Source organism: Tamandua tetradactyla, chromosome 18 (genome assembly GCF_023851605.1).
Source record: "Tamandua tetradactyla isolate mTamTet1 chromosome 18, mTamTet1.pri, whole genome shotgun sequence".
Classification (NCBI taxonomy): domain Eukaryota; kingdom Metazoa; phylum Chordata; class Mammalia; order Pilosa; family Myrmecophagidae; genus Tamandua; species Tamandua tetradactyla.
This window is the reverse complement of record NC_135344.1, coordinates 10203363-10220088: the sequence shown is the minus strand read 5'-3', so window position 1 is coordinate 10220088 and position 16726 is coordinate 10203363. Positions and strand designations below refer to the sequence as shown.

At 34.3% G+C, this 16726-nt stretch overlaps 1 long non-coding RNA gene across 1 annotated transcript in view; it reads right to left on the bottom strand.

Annotated features, from left to right (window-relative positions):
- Positions 1-5169: 5169 nt before the first annotated feature.
- LOC143662515 (uncharacterized) overlaps positions 5170-16726 on the bottom strand; it is a 53478-nt gene continuing 41921 nt past the window's right edge. The window contains exon 3 of the long non-coding RNA XR_013165374.1: positions 5170-5280. This is a non-coding gene — a long non-coding RNA (uncharacterized LOC143662515). The remainder of the gene's footprint in view (positions 5281-16726) is intronic.

The following is a 16726-nucleotide window of genomic DNA, read 5'->3' as shown; positions in this document are numbered from 1 at the left end:
TGGGTACACTGTACAACTTCAGATCCTGGGAGGAGCTATAATAGGCAGTTTGTTTAGTTGGATGAAGCTTGAACCCAAAAATCGTCTACACTAAAATAAGCTAAAATGCCAGCATGTCCATTGTACGGGAAGGCATTTGAAGACTTTTGGAAATTGGGAAGCTAGAGTAGATGTATCATCTCAGATTCACTTACCCGTTCTCTAAATTTGTCCCACAGGACTATCCAAAGGATTCTCCCTTCCCAAATATTTTCTTGACAGGAAGCTCAATATCCTTGAAGCATTTTAAGGTAACTATTAGCTGTAGCCCATAAATGACCTACATGGGAAATAACCATTGGAAATGTTACCATCAAAGCAGGTTCTTTGAATTATTTCAGGATGTTGGGACCCTGGCGTAACAAGAGCCAAGTGGTGACACTTCGTGGCGCAGCTCAAAGTTGTCATGGTTAAGCGAATAGGAATCAGCCCAGACATAAAACCTTAGTCCCCTCTGGCTTGTTGGAGCTTCAAAGCATCCTAGTCCTATGTGATATCTGGAGTTTCTTCAGCTTTACAGCAGAATGGTTATTTGTCCATTCTTGTAGATTTTCTGTCTATACATGTGTATTGTGTAGCTTAAATTTCCCCAAACAGACTCAGAGGGACTTTGCACAAATTTCTACAGCTTTTTACAAATTCCAGCAGGCTCCTACCCTGGTCTTTGCCTCTTCAATTTAGGAAAATTGTTGTGCTCTGTTTGGAACAATGATCCAGAAAGACTCTCCAGGCAGAAATCCAGAGTAGTCAAAGGGGTCGCCTTATTTTTCTTTCTCTCAGGAATTCAGACCTGCACTAATATTTATCCAGTTCCTTAAACTGTGGACTTATATTTTGTCCAGTTGTATAGATGTTTGGAGTGGGAAGCTCTTCCGTCCCAATTATCCCATCATGGCCATGATGCATACTGTCCATGTGGTTCTGGTTTTATTTTTAGACTCAATATCTCTGCTTAAATTTGTTGGCTTTTTCCTTACTAAGACCACGTTTCTCATCTGAACATAGTTTTCATTAATTCTTTGAACTGCTTTCAAATCTAGGCCTTCTTGGTTTCAGTTTCTAACATTTTTCTTCCCTATAGAATTCATTTAATTGTAATTCTTAACATAGAATACATTTAATTGTTTCTTCTTTTTCTACTATTTTTATTTACTTTATTTTTTTTTTGGACACATTATTTGTGGATGCTACTAAGTAGGTTATTTGGATTCTGTTGCCCTTCTAAGAAAAGTGTGAATTCTTGTCTCAATAGGCTTGCAGATTATCAGGTAAGAATTCTGCAGCCATTCCTATCTTTTCTGCTCTGTATGTAATGCTTACTTAATATGTATCTAATGTGTCTTTCTAGTAATTCTGGCTGAACATCTGCATATTTGTGAATTGCCACCGTGCATCCAAACCTTTCTAACATGGAGGACTTCATTTCCAAACTCTTCCCTGGCAGATCCTTTTGAGAGTTGGTGTTGGAAGTTATTAGGGTGGTTCTACATATTACATCTAACCGTAGGTATGGTCCTTACATCTAAGGGGCTTCTTTACTTTTTTCAACTACTGTCTTGGGTGTTAAAAAAAATCTCTCTACACTTATAGAACAGAGTACCAAAATTTCCTGAAACTGCTTTGGCCAGCACTTCTAGACATTGGCTTCACTTATAAACCTGGAATAGCTCTATATGGAATCATTCCACGTGTTTTTATCACACCGGTAAAACTGAGCCTCAGCCCTGGATTCTAGGGAACCACACACAGATTTCTTACCCCTTGTCTTTGTTCAACAGCCTCTTCTCTGAGGCTCCAACTTACAGATTTCACTCCCCTCACTTTTCCCAAAATCTAATCTCCATCTCCTAAAACACATGGCCATTTGGAATCCAGCTCTCTCTGATAATGGCACTTGGGGGGCCCATGTCATGAGTTTCCTGTTTTACAGATATTTAGAGTCTACTGCCCATTGTCAACTGCTTGAAAACAGTCGTCTCAGAGGTCATTCCCACTTTTAACCTTGTTTAGAGCATAAGAATTAGTCTGGAATGATTTTTTCCATTATGGCCAGAAATAAATTTTAAGTGTATTTCCTGCAGGAGCCTATAATTAAGACATGGATTTTTATCCTGTCTGAAAATCTATATTGTTAAATAGGAGTATTTAAATCATTTACATTTAATGTGGTTATTTGTGTTAATGATTCCCTGAATAATATGTTTTTTAGCTGTCTGATTTCAAGATTTTTCTTCATTTTTCCTTGTCAGCAATCTGGCTGCAACATGTGTTGCTTTGACTTTCTTTGTATTTATCCATGTGGATTTTGATGAGCTTTAAAATGGTAAATTCATGTATTTCAAAAAATTTCAGAATTTTTTAGCCATAATTATTTAACATATTTTCCCCTTCTATTCTCTCTTTTACATGGCTAGAAACCATGTGTTTTCTCACATTTCAGAGAGGATCCTTTTAATTTTGTTTTTCCCCCAACCTCTTTTCTCTAGAGACTTCAGGTTGGATGATTTTATTCTTCTGTTTTTAGAGCTGTTGTTCCTTTCTTCTGTCATCTCCAAGCTACTGTGAAGATTCAGTAGATCATTTATTACAGACATTGTACATTTCAGTTATAGAACTTCCACTTCGTAATCGTTTAGGTTGCATTTTTTGTCAGCTAATATTCCATATCTATTAAATTATTTTGACCATGTTTTCTTTTAAATCCTTGAATATATTTATGATCACTATATTAAAATCCTTATCTGCTAATCTCCACGTTACGGTAATCTTTATTATTAATTTAATCACTAGGTAACCTTGGTCATTAAAATCATGACTATTTTCTTCAACTATATATCACATTTTTACATTTCTCATTTTCTCAGTATCATCTGCTATATACTGTTCTTTGTAATAATGGGTTGCAAAGACATTAGATTCTATCATTTTCTCTGAAAAGGTTTGGCTTATGTGTAGCTGGCATTCGAATTACTACCTGGTGAACTTAAAATTATGTAGACTTGACTCTATGCTATTTTAGAGTAGATTTGTTTCAGTTCTTTTAGTCCTATGTTGAAATCCATAGTTGTGAATCACATTCTTTACAGTAAATCTTGAATTTGTGGAGTTTTAATGGGATTCCTGGGATATTTACTAGCTTATTTAATTTAGCAGTCCTTAAATCCCAAATTCTCTCTTTTGAAGTGGGTAATGGCTGAAATTTGTGCTCTGTTCTTTTATTGTTCAAGCTGTTTGTCATAAATAGTCTGATACAAGTTACTTCTCCAATATAAGAACAGAACTTGTACAAAATGGCATTTTAAATTCCGTAACATTTATATACAAATACCATTTGCATATTTGAATACCAAAATTTTCCTAACAGTATGTTTTTTTTTATACACACAGTATGTATGTTTGGTTCTTTTTCACAGATCGCCTTCTTATTTTTAATTATTTGTAAAGACTACATTTTAATATGTAATGCTCCGTTTCATTATTGAAAGGCATTGATTTTATATATCTTATGAGAGTAAAAGATGATTTTAGTCCATATTTACTCTCTCAACTGGGTGAAGAATATGTAAAAAGCATAAGTATAATAATTTCCTGATAGAACCCTATTATCTGTAAATATTAAGAGGACAACTGTAATGCTATATTTCTAAGTATTTGATCAATTTGAAATTAAACTCCTGCCAAGTCTTAAGGCATTAGAACATGAAAACCCACTGGGAAAATGAATGAACCTCTGTATTTCCATCCACACTGTCTCTTCTTTAGGCCTAATTTTTTAGTTTAGTTCTTTGGGGCTAGATGAAAAACAGCAGAGAAAGTCTCCTTCTGGTCCTTTGATTCTCTAGGGACACCCAAGGGGACTTCTCTATCTTACCCCTCCAAACTTGAGAGGAGGTGTGCAAAGAATAAAACCTCCTTTCGGTAAGGCATGAATCAAACGTTCCCCAGACTGCTCATTTCAGGTGTAACTTCCCATGAATTTTATTCTTGTCTTCCAAGTAGAGAGACGTGGGAAGTATCCTGGGCCCCTTTAAAACAATTAACTACATGAAAACCATGTGATGCAAGAAGCTAGAGCAAAGCACTACCTTTAAGAGTGAGCTTTTATTTCCTTCTTCTGAAAATATTTTGCATCATTATATTGGTTGAATGCTGTGCATACAGGACCTAGAAAGAAAGAAAAGCAAATGTAGTTATGAAGATCTGCTATGGGCATCCTCTTAAATTTTGTACCTTCCTTAGTGTCAATGTATATTCTCAGTGAATAAAGGAGACAGAGTTTAAAATATCAAATGCTAGTTTGTGTTTACGATTCTAATAAGGCACAAATTATAGGAGAACAAATTATTCACTAGTGGCTAAAGTTGCCTTGCAGCAACAAGTCCAATTTGTTGTTTAAATAAATATCAAATACTGCTTTTTTGTAGAAGCACCACACATTAAAATGGAATGAAAAAAAGTATATGAAGTATCTTGTAAAAACCAACGTTTATGTATGTCACCAAATGTAACTGATGTCCAAGGATATAGTATATCCTCTGAAAATGGAATATGCAGAATACGTCCAAATTTTAGCTCTAGCTTTAATTTCTGAACTAGAGACTTATGTATCCAAATCCTTCTACCACCTGTTTATTGACAGTCCAATGAGTCACTCAATTATAACATTCCCAGTCTCAATTACTGAGGACTCCTTCTGTCTGGTGTCTCAGCTAAAATTCATGGAGTCACACTTGACTCCTGTCACCTGCTTGCACACCTCTTCCAAATCAGATCATGTGTGAACATTCTCCTTTTTCCACTCAGAGAAAAAGTCAAAATCTGCCCAGTGGGCACTGAGGTTTTTCACGAGTTCCCCCAAGCCTTTACTTTTCTTCCATGGATGCTTTCACCCAATTACTCTGCCTTAGCTATTCCACACAAACCATTCATTCAAAGAATAATCCTCTCTGCCTCATTCACTCTTCTTCCAGGCATCTGTATACTCTGTGCCTCCCATTCGGTCTTTGCTCAGATATTACCTATTCAATGAGGTGGCCTTCCTGATCACACCAATTGAAATCTCAGCCCCCATTTGAAATTCCATATCACCCTGCTGTGTTTTATTTTCTTCATATGGATCAGAATGCCAATCTTACCTGTAAGACATTGTCTTTTTCTGCATTGGAACTCAAACTTCCTGAGAGCAAGAATTTTTGTTTGTTTTGTTTACTGCTATACTGTTGAAGCCTGGAAAGGCAGAAGCTCAAAAAACAAATAGTTTTTGAATGAATAAGCCAATAGCAATCATTTGCAGACAGGAGGATACAGATACATATGGCAGTTGCAGCAATTCTCTCCTGTGGAGAGCCCAAGAGAGGTTGGCATTTTGACAGATAGATAATTATTTCCTAGAAGTATAAGAATGGAAGGACATATTTAACTTCTTGTTCTCTCCCTCTCTCTCTTTCTCTGTGTCATTACCCTGTAGCACGGCAAGTTCTAAAGCAGGATATCACTTAATTTTGATAAGATGGGAGGGTACTATCATTGATGTCAGTGGAGGAATTTCTCAATCATTAATTCTGTGTTGCCAGAGTACAAACCCCCATGGATTTTTTGACATTTCATATTCATGTAATAACTTTTATGGTGATCATATTTTTACAGGCTTTATAAATGTCAAAAGACAGTTCCAGAAGTATTAACTGATACATGTGCTTACTCCATCTTCAATTCTCTTTTCTTTGTAACAGATAATATAATGGATTGTTTCTTTCCTATCTTCCTTCCTTCCTTCTCACTCTCCTTTCTTTAATGATCTAAAAATAGCTCTTTGAAAGCTACTATTGCTTCAAAGGAACAAAAAAGGGGATAAAATAATGTAATGATTTTGACCTTTATATACTTTTCTTATTTCTAATATAACTGGCTTTTTGAACAATTTATTTTAGCTAAACTGAGACATTTTGTATAGCACAATGATGAGACTGGATTCTCTATCTTCATTAAGTAAATCCTGAATAAGATTTTAAAAAAGAATGAAATAGAATGAAGTTTCTTCACTGTGGTTCAAGATGAAATAATACGAAAAAATCATCATATAGAAATAGGAGTTATATCTTAAACTGAGAGAGTAATTGTGAACCAAAGGCCAGAGCATATATTCAGAATAAACTTATAAAAGAAATTTGCCACTAAGAGCAAATGAGTAGGGATTACCTAATTGGTGTATAATATTCTTCACGATTTGAGTGTTTTGGTCACAATGATGAATATTTTACTATTAACCATAGTAAAGGGAATAAACAGCAGTTGATAGTCCAGCATGTGTGTAGGGCTTGGGGTATACTTTTGTGCTTATTTCATATCATGCTTTTTCAGGACTTTAACTTAAAACATGATCTTTTAGAAAAAATACCTAGTTTTTATGTGTAATTTTATAAGTTCATTCTTAAGCCCATTATACACAAATTAATAGTGAGTAACACACTTCCAATTTCTAACATTTTGGGAGGGGATGTAAGTGTTTGCATATTCTGATGAAGATATATATTGTCTTTCCAGTATACAAACCATAAAAATCACAACCAGTGGACTCAATGACTAAATCATAAATGATCATATGAAGTATCCTGAACAGTGAATAACCCCTTTTTCTCTGAGGACAATAGTTTCATATGTTTATTATCATAGTATTCATAGTATCTACTTTTGAATATTAGTCCCTCTTATTTTAATGGTACATAACTTTTCAGGTCTCCACTGACTGGTTAGAAGCAAAAAAGAGTTTTGCTATTTTTTGCTGAATAGATTAAATAATGACTTTCAAAATAATGCACCATAAAACAAAGGTAATAAAATTATTATAAAAATTACTAATACAGTCATATAAACTATGAATGTTTTTACATTCCCCAAAGAAATCATAGTATCACACATAAACTTGCATAAAAATTTAAAATGTTTTCCCTGCAGAACTGAAATTATATATATATATACATGTATATATTTTTCCTCTTGGGGATATAATTATAAAGCCAACTTCGAAAACATTTTATCTGGTGTTGCACCTGCCATACCACAAGCTTTATCAGCCAGCCAAAAATAAATAAATGACCTAAACCTTTCATAATAGCTGTCACTAGAAAGCTAAACAAAGTCACTCTTCATCTTGCTCACAGTCATTTTAGCCTTTAGCAGATGTGTTCTTTGAACAAATTTACTGGTCTTATGAATAAAGATTAGTATTCCTCTGTTCAACTCTGCTGGGAAGAACATTATTCTACTGTAAATGGACATAAAAGTCAAGTAAGGGAATGCTTTACAAAGGAAAAAAATCCAACACTCATTGAACTGAGCTTTCTAAGGACAATGTAGAGTTGGTTTTCACAGGTATATTTAATGAATATATTAAAATCACCAACATCCACATCTGGAATAATGCATATAAAAGAGAACTGAAATAAATTATAATTTTAATTACAAGATTAATAAAAGAATTTGAGTAAATCCATGATGATGCAGATACCTAAATGCTGATATTTATTTTAATTTCTGCTTATTATTTATCATAGTTTCTACCCCTGGGCTATATTTACACATACATAACTCATAATTTCTTTTAAACAGTTTCTCTTTTCTTAATTACCTGGACAAAGACATATGAAAAATTATTAAAATTGTGATTGCATTTGGATTGAAATTAAGGATTCCCCATGCTCACCTGCGGTGTTCTATAAAAACAGAATAGTAAAACCTAATTTAGCTACTTTGTCTTTTTATGCAGGTAAAATGAGATTTCTGTACATGTACATTGTAAAATATAAAATTCCGAAGTATTTGATGAACCTGCTTATTTTTCTGTTTGTGTTAACAGACTTGAATTTTATGGGAACATGCTATCATTACCAAAAACACATTTTAAGTAACCTAAGGCACACATTATCCACTAGGTTCTATAAATAAAATATAGCTGTGCACGGCCCTTGACCACTGGAAATGCACCTTTGCCAGGAATCAGAGTGTGCTTGAAATTGAGGAGTTTATTGAATAATCCCCCATCTAAATTCATTTTGAAAGTCATTTAAAATTTTGTATTTTTAAAGTGTATTTCTGCTACTCTTATGAATTTCTTACAACTCCAGAAACCAGCAGGGTTTTAATATTTCTTGTGTAAACCTTCTTTAATATTACCAAACAATAGTGTGGTAAGGATGGGAGCACATATGAGAATATGCACACAGTTTTAGTTGCATAAGCCTACAAACAATGAAACGTAATTAGTACATGGTCATGGTCACACCCATATATAATATGCAGTTATCCATAAAAATATATGCACAATTTAATGTTTAGTTTTAGAATAAAGAATTTCTACTAAGAATGTTAATTTACTTATATCACGATGCATAAATTCTGTGACTAGGTTTCTTAATCTTTTTTTTCAGCACAAATAACAGACATGCCTGGAAGAAGGAAAATAATCTCTGTGCAGTTTTGTTTGTTGGTGAGGATTAAGGAATGTGGGAAAAATGGAAAGTATTTTGGCTTTCTAATAGCTGCTTCATTCTTTAATGATGGGTCAGTGGGTTTTGATTGCTCCTTCAAGACTTTTGTAGCCTAAAAGCAGAGATAGCAGATTCTAATCTAATGGTCATCCCCACACAAACACACTGAACTTAAAATAGCTTCTGATCTGGCTTAGACAGCAAAATGTCTTAAACAGCTTAAATAAGATATAGGAGGATAACAGATTGGTATTATCTGTCTGTTCCTGTCTCCCTGGTAGAGTTCCGATTTGGACTTACGTGCCAGGACATATTTGCAATATTTTCAGGTCTTTTCCCCTACAGTTGCACCCTGGATGTTTAGTTAATAGTAGGAAAGAGAAATGCCTATACTCTGTATTCAAATATTTTAGAAAGCATTACAGTGATATAAAATTAGTTGGCTCTTTTGAAGATGTATGACTCCATCAGGAAAAGGGTGTCATTGCTCCCAGTGTGGAACCATGTTATCCAATTAAACATGACTTAATGTACAGCCAGAGGTATTTGGCCTTTTGCATTTAGTTTCTCACATTTCAAGAACCTGCAGAGCGAGAGTTTGATTTCAGGTGAGTAGGTTCCTGAAAGTTTCCAGACACTTGAAGGTCTTTTTCAAGGTCTTCATGCATCACTTCAATTACCTATAATTTTATATCTATTGCTTATCATATCTGAGGTTAATTTGCATTAGTCTACATTTGTCAACATTAAATTTCATTTGCCACATGTCAGCCTATTTAAGTAGCAAACTCAAAGTTTATTAGAATGTGCTAAATGTAAATAAGAACATCATTATATAAAACAGCTTTTCCCTAATCTCCAAACTGAAATGCCCCAACATATTAAAAGGAGACTAAACATCTAATTTTTCTAAATATAATAAGATGAAAAACTGGAAGGTAAGAGAATACAGCCTGTAGAAGAATGTTTTTGAAGAATATTTAAATGTTTATTCATTTAAAGTTAAAAATACCATTTTTTCTAATTTCATGTTAGCAACAGTATTTTTAAATATTTGGCCTAAGAAGAAATAATAAATTGTTTGTTAATGACATTAAAGACACTGGTAAGATAATGATGAACTAATCTTAAAATATAATCCTTTAAAAAATTACAAAAAAAATTAGCCATGTCAGTAAATCATTAAATTAATTTAAAGTTCATTTCAATTGTAGTTAAGAAAGAGAGGAGCAAGTATTTGCAATGAAAGAAAATATGTAAACACAGCCTCTGAGCAAAATTGGTGACATGATCATCTAAAAGTATAAACCAGGAAGGCTTGATAATATATAGAAACAATTTAAAGAAATTAACTATTAGTATGATATTACCTTAGCTATTTGTAGATTTTGAAGCAGAGAGTGTGGTGCTTCTAAATAATTGGGAAATTTGGTAGTAATTGCATTTGTTTGAACACCTCAATGGCTATTTATTTTTTTTAGTTTTTATTTTTGTATACTTTTCCTTTTTATCATGTTGTCTATCTATCATCTCATTCAAAAGGGAAACATAAACTTTGATGTACCTGCTTTCGTATGAAAAGTTATTCGGCATTACAGAGCTGTAATAAGGAAAAGGACTGAAGCCAAATTGCTATTTAAATTATTTTAAAATTTGCAATATTGCTACAGGCATATGTCATTGTATTGCTATAGGAGGACCTGATATTGGTGGAATACTCTTGGAATAAGCCCAAGATAATACGTTTAAAAGATTAAGGGAATCTATACAAATATGTCATCATTTTGGAAGAATTGCCAAATAACTGAAGAATGGAATGAAGTGTAGGCACTCAATAATATATATTTTTGAGGTCTAATAATATTACAAGAATTAGTAAATTTTGATCAGGGTTGAATAGAAATACATTATAATATACATATCTCAAGTTTTACCATTTTACTTCCTGTTAATTTAATTTTAAAGATATATTATTGTATAGTATATGTATTCCACATTATACAAATTTAGTTTTATTTGTAAAAGTATACAGTGCCATAGATAAATGATAATAATTATTAAAATTTAATTTAACTCGATTTTGTATATAAAGAGAGACTGTAATATAACCATTGTTGCTTTTTTGGAGGAAGATATGACAATTTGCTGGTCTTGAATTACTTTTTCACCCTTATTATTGTTTAAATGAATGGAATTTAAATGTATTGACAAAATTCCAGAAGATGCTATAACAGAATGTTATCTTTGACATTTATTATTACATTTTCTGAATTCTGAGACATTTTTCTTCTTAAATTTAAGATAGGTCAATGTTAAGAAAGAGAATATTATTGAAATTTCACCAACTTTAGAATCTTTAAATACATGAAGCTTGAAAAATTTCCTAATCCATGTATTAGGATATCATATTCCTAATGTCATAGTCCTAATTTAAATAATACCTAAGCATCATGTTTATGACAACACAGTTAAGAAAACTCATAGTTCAGAGAAAAACTAAGTTGCCATGACAGTATCATTTTAGAATTGGTCAATTTACTGAACTTTATGTACCCAATCCATGATATTCAGGTAAAACACATTCATATCTCTGGAAATATCAAAGAACGTAGATATTTGCTTCATGCCTTATATAAGATAAACCTATAGTACGTTAAATGGCTATAAGTAAAAAGTCTTTATTTTCTTTCTGTTTTCAAGGTGCGTGGTCTGGGTATCAACCCGGGTCTCCCACATGGAAAGTGAGCATTCTATCTATCACTGAACCACCCGTGCACCCAAAGCAAAGGCTAAGTAAAAAGACATTTTTTTTAAGAAAAGGTAGAACATATATTTCATTACTCTTGTGCAATGGATGTTAAGAATAAAAGGAAAATAAAAAATACATAGTTAACAAGATCATTAGGTACTGGTTTTAGCTTGGTCCAATGCACAATTTGTATTTATTAACACATCATGCATATTATTCTAGATTTTGCATATGCTAATCCAGTATAATTTAGATCCTCTCTTCATCAAAAGATTAAGGGAGTGAGGTTGCAAAACTCAGAATAGAAGATATTCCCCACTCCATGTAGCTGACAAAAGGTTTGTATTCAGTGTATACAAATGATTCCAACAAATGAATAAGAATACAGACAAAAGCAGAATTAAGTCAAAAGTGTTGAAGAACAGTTCATACAGGAGGAAATATATGTGGTCAATAAACCTGTGGAAAAGTGTCAAAATGCAACAGTCATCAGTGAAATTCAGATTGAAACCAAAATATGATACAACTATTTATCCACCTGATAGGCTCAACTTAAAAAGAGGGGGCGAAGAGGGTTCAGGAACTCTCATACTTTCCTGGTAGAACTGCATTGTAAAATACCTTTGGGAAACAGTTTCAAATTATCTAGAAACAACATATATTCTCTGATCCAGAATTAATTACTGGGAATTCACCAGCAGAATACAAGTGTGTGAGAAGACATATCAGGATATTCAAAGGTCTGAAACAATCCAAATGCCCACCAATGCCAGGATTGATAGATGAGATTGTATAGTCACCAAAATATTTTTTGTAGAGAACCGTTCTGTACTTCTATCAGAGTTTCATACCGCTTACAGACAACCAAAAAGAAAAAAAAAAGTACCATGAATGTATTAGTCAACATTTTTTGTATATCCAACCAGTGCTAAGTTAGCCTCTGAAAATGGCAGTGTATTTTGCTCACAGTTCTGTGGGTTGGCAGTTTGGACTATGCTAAGCAGAGCAGATTTTTGGCTTGTCTTGGTGAGGCTCAGCTGTGTGCCAGCATCAGCTAATGGGATGCTGGGTGGCTCTGCTTCTGGAGATCAGCCAGCTGTCCCCTGGGACAGGTCTGGCCTCTTTCCTTATTCCACAGGATAAGCTGGCCTTCTTTACATTGCGAATGTGGCAGGGTCCAAAGAAGAGCAAGATGGACCAGCCCCTTTGCACAAGCACTTTTCAAGCCTCTCTTGGCTCCATGGTTGCTACTGTCCCATTGGTCAAATAAATCTCACGGCCGAGCTTAGAACCAGAGCTAAAAGCCCTCGAAGGAGCAATGGATAAAAAAGCAGAAAAACTTGCAATATGTAAATAATGGAGATGTAAATTTACCTGAAAACAATTCATAAATTGTACTTCTGCATATTTATTTCAATATTATCAAACATGATATTCTTAAAGTACACTGGATATTTTTTCATAGTACATTTTTGAACTGTTGAGTTAAAACAATCTGAAAGTTATTATTTGAGAAAATATATTGTATCTAACACATTTCTCAAAATTTAGAAATCTGCATCTCCTTTTATAATACTCTAAGTGTTCATTCCTTCTGTTTTTCAAAAAAGAAAGCCAATCACTTCATACATTCCCTCCTTTATTGTGTAGCATATTATGACCATAGAATTACAGAGGTCATACCAAAAAAATACAATAAATTTTACCGGCATTTGGAATTACTCAGGTTACCTTTGCCTGAGCTCCTTATTTGCTTAGGTCACTTCAGTCCACTGCCTCATGTGTTTTCATTTTGGTGCAGTAATGACCAGCCCCCTCAGTCTGTTTATGTAGGAATATTTTAACTTCTCCCTCATTGTTTAAAGACAGTCTCAATGGATATAAAATGTTTACTTGGCAATTGTTTTCTTTCAGCATTTCGAGTATTTCTTCCCACCATCTTCTTGCCTCCATGGTTTCTGATTGAAGTTGGAACTTAATCTTATTGGGATCCCATATTTATAACCCGTTGCACTTCTCTTGTAACTTTCAGAACTCTATTCTTGTTCTTGTCATTTGACAGTTTGATTAAAAATGGTTGGCTTAGCTCTCTGAATTTATCAAGTTTAAGGTTATTGGGCTTTTTAAATGTTTATTTTCATCACTTTTTAAATTTTGAAAGCTTTTTGAAATTATTTCTTTGAATGTTCCTTATGCCCCTTTCTTTCTTCTCCTTTTGGTACTTAATGCATGATTTTGTATGCTTGATGGTGTCCCATAGATTTCTTAAATTCTGATCACTTTTATTCATTCTTTTTTCTCTCTGCTCCTCAGCCTGAATCATTTCCATTTTCTTGTCTTCGAGATCACTGATTTTCAAGTTTAAGAGGATACCTTTTTTTCTTTTGACTTCTTTGATTTCATACTAGTGTCTCTATTACACAGAAAATCTAGGTCTCAACTTTAATATAATTACTTACTTGTATGTTACTACAATTACAATTTTTAAGTAATACATTTAGGAATACCTTCTAAAATGTAATATTTATTTGCTGTTTCTTTTGTACTTAGAAACCCACAGGGAATTTCAGAGAAAATGTATTGTGAAGTCACTTGAAGAAATTAATTTCTCTATGTGTTTATGCCACCAACCTAATATATGGATAGACTCATTTTTCTGTTTGTTCTTGAACTTTAGGATATTTATTTAGAAACAAACAAAAAAAAACATTCAATTATAGAAGTTAATATCAATAAATAAGGAAAATTTACTAGATCTATTTAAAATCTGCTTGGGAGAAATCATTTTCATAGACAGTGATCATACAGAGTGGAAATTAATGCTGTTCTCTCTTTTTTGGCCATTATATAAGCTAAAGGCATAAAATATATAGAAAAATTAAGGAGAAGAAAGAGAAAAGTAACTTGGTTTTTGGCGCATTGAGGGGATTAGTACATTCATGTTATGTAAAATGTGCTTCGCATAAGCTAGTTGTCCAACATTTTTCTTTGAGGTACTACTATTTGTTGAGTGGTATTTCAAATTGCAAGGTGATTTAGTCATGACTACTACTGCCAGGTATCTGTAATACCTCTGTGCACCTTTAAGGCAAAGGCTTTTCACTCTAGGGCTTGAATGGAGCAATACGTCACAGACTTCCAGGACAAAGGAAATCAATCAATAGGTTGGTTAGGTAGCAGCGACACCCTGGGAGTTATCTGACAAGTGATGAGAACTCAGCCATCTCTTCTGCTAGCCCTCTACAGATCTATTCAAACTTTACAATAGAAAAGCTGGCCAAAAGCACCAAAAGGAGGAAGAGAAAGCATAGAAAAAAAAATAAAGTCAAATGTTAAAAAATAAAAGTAACAATGAATGTGAACTCTTTGACCTCAAATAAAAGGAGAAAATGCACAAAGTATTTGTGGTGAACAAAGTCTTACTGGAATAAAGAAAAAGTTTTGGGGTTTTTGCCTGTGCAGATTGCTTAATATATAAAATTTTGCTATGAATACTTTTTCAGCATATTCTTTACTTCACTTCATAGTGAAATACACCTGTAATTGGCTACAGCAACTATTTTTAAAAGATTTTAAATACATTATGTAAATCCAAGAATATTCTTGTAATCAAAATTATGTATCTGAACATGTAGGGAATAAAATAAATTATAAATTCAAGGAAATAACAAGAGATTAGATCTTTGGAAATAACATGCTGTATTAGTTAGGGATCTCTTAGAGAAACAGAATCAAAAGGAAGTAACTGTAAATATGAGATTTATAAAGGTGTATCATACAACCATGGGAATGAAAAAGTACAAAATCCACAGGGCAGGCTATGAAGCTGGCAGCTCTGATGAAGGGTCTGGACGAATTCCACGGGAGAGGCTCATTAGCTGAAGAAACAGCAAAAATGTCTCTCCTCTTCCTTAGAAGTCTTTAACTGATTGCATTATCTTATTGGTGGGGAACATGCCTTAATTGATCACAGATGTAATCAGCCACAAACACAATCAACTGACTGATGATTTAATACATCAGCCTTGCAGTTTATCAACCAGCCACAAAATATCCTTGCAGCAATGGTCAGGCCAGTACTGGCCTTACTAGACAATTGGGCATCATTACTTGGTCAAGTTGATACCAGAACCTAACGGGCACAGTCCACACCTTGTCAACTTGGCAGCTATACACATCACCTTGAAACACTATTTCCAAACAGAACACAGTAACTGACATATGTTTTTCCTGACAACATTCAACTGCCCTGCATACAACCAGAAACTCAAAGCATCTCTCCAGAATAAGGTGTAAGTCCTTAGGTGACATTCACTCTTAAACTTCATATCTTAAATACTATAACATGAACAATACAACTTATGTCTTATGATAAGTGGAAAACAAGATAGTTGCTTATGTACAAATGCAACATACTCTTAACAAAACAGGGAGGAAATAGCCATACAATCACAGTCCAGGACAAGAAACCCAAATTTTCCTAGTGGATCACTAGGAATAATAGTGAGTGGTACCACTCCCATTCCACCCCTTGATTCCTGGACCCATGAATCCTGGCTGTGGGAGAAATAGCACCATACAATGGATGCTAATTCAGGGCATACACAGCCTCCTGGAGAACAATGTCCCTGCCCTGAAAAGTATTGCCACCTGGTTGGCACCATAATTGGTCTTCAAAAGGCCATTCTACACATCTATCATCTCAATTGCTTCTGGATTATGGGGATCATGGTAAGACCAGAGGATTCCATGAGCATGTGCCCATTCCACACTTCCTTTGTTGCAAAGTCGTTTCCTTGATCAGAAGCAATGCTGTGTGGAATAGCATGACAGTGAATAAGGCATTCTGTAAGGTCATGGATGGTAGTTTTTTGTGTAAGCATTGCGTGCAGGGAAGGGAAACCCATATCGGGAGTATGTGTCTATACCAGTTGGAAAAAATTGCTGCCCTTTCCATGATGGAAGTGGTCCAATGTAATCAACCTTCCACTGGGTAGCAGGCTGACACCTGGAAAACAGTGCCATATCAGGGATTGAATGTGGGTCACTGCTACTGGCAGATTGGGAACTCAGCAATGGCTGTAGCCAGGTTGACCTTGGTGAGTAGAAATCCATGTTGCTGAGCCCACACATAACCTCCATCCCTACCACCATGCCCATTGTGTTCATGAGTCCACTGGGCAATGGGAGGAGTGGCTGAGGAAAGTCAATGTCTTGTGTCCTTGAGACAGGTCATCTTATCCCCTTGATTATTAAAACCTTCCTCTGCTGAAGTCACCTTCTGGTGAGCATTCATATTGGACCCAAATATCTTTCATGTTCTTTGTCCACTCAAAAAGGTCTATCCACATAATTCTTCCCCAAACATCTTTGTCACCAATTTTCCAATCATGCTACTTCTAAGTCCTTGGCTCTCCAGCCAAACCATTAGCAACAGCCCATGAGTCAGCAT